At 49.1% G+C, this 749-nt stretch overlaps 1 pseudogene; it reads right to left on the reverse strand.

Annotated features, from left to right (window-relative positions):
* Positions 1–307: 307 nt before the first annotated feature.
* LOC130292094 (U2 spliceosomal RNA) lies at positions 308–416 on the reverse strand (annotated as a pseudogene).
* Between the last annotated feature and the right edge of the window lie 333 nt (positions 417–749).

The following is a 749-nucleotide window of genomic DNA, read 5'->3' on the forward strand; positions in this document are numbered from 1 at the left end:
GATATACTGCCCGGACATCCGGACGGATCTATAAAAATTTCTCTGATCCTAGCCAGAAGGCCGGGAATAAAGAGGTGAGTGCCACAAGGTGAAGAGATTATGGTGCCCGTGCTTCAACTCAGTGAGTCAATACTCCCAGTGAGTTTCGGCACCTCGGGGTCACCACTCCCCGAGGCACAAAAGTACCTCGGCTCTAGACCCTCTCAGCCTCATGGCGAGACCCTGAGGGAACAGGTCCCATCGGGGCAGCCGTCGAGCTGATTCCTCAGAACCAGCCCCGGAAAGCCCTGGTACACCTGCATCCTCCATGCAGCACCCATCCCCACCAGCCCCATACCGGCATAGTTTGCCACCGGCATGAAAACTGATAAGAACAGATACTACACTTGATCTTAGCCAAAAGGCCGAGAAGCGATATATAGTCCAACATGCTGGGAGTTGTAGTTTTCCAACAGCTGGAGGCACCCCTGGTTGGGAAACACTGACCTATACTATATACTACTATATAGTCCAACATGCTGGGAGTTTTAGATTTTGTTTGGGGCAGCTGCTGAGCCACAGGCTGTATCAGGGCATGCTGGGAGTTGTAGTTAGTAACTAACTGTAACTCCTTAATTTGACAAAAAAAAAGAAAAGCGATCAAAAAGCCACATCAAAACAATAACGGTACTGTTAAAAACGACAGATCGGGCCCGCGCATCCAGGCCCGTATAAGGAGAAATAATTAAGTTATAGATGTCAGAATAGGA

The sequence above is a fragment of the Hyla sarda genome, chromosome 9, assembly GCF_029499605.1.
Source record: "Hyla sarda isolate aHylSar1 chromosome 9, aHylSar1.hap1, whole genome shotgun sequence".
Lineage (NCBI taxonomy): Eukaryota > Metazoa > Chordata > Amphibia > Anura > Hylidae > Hyla > Hyla sarda.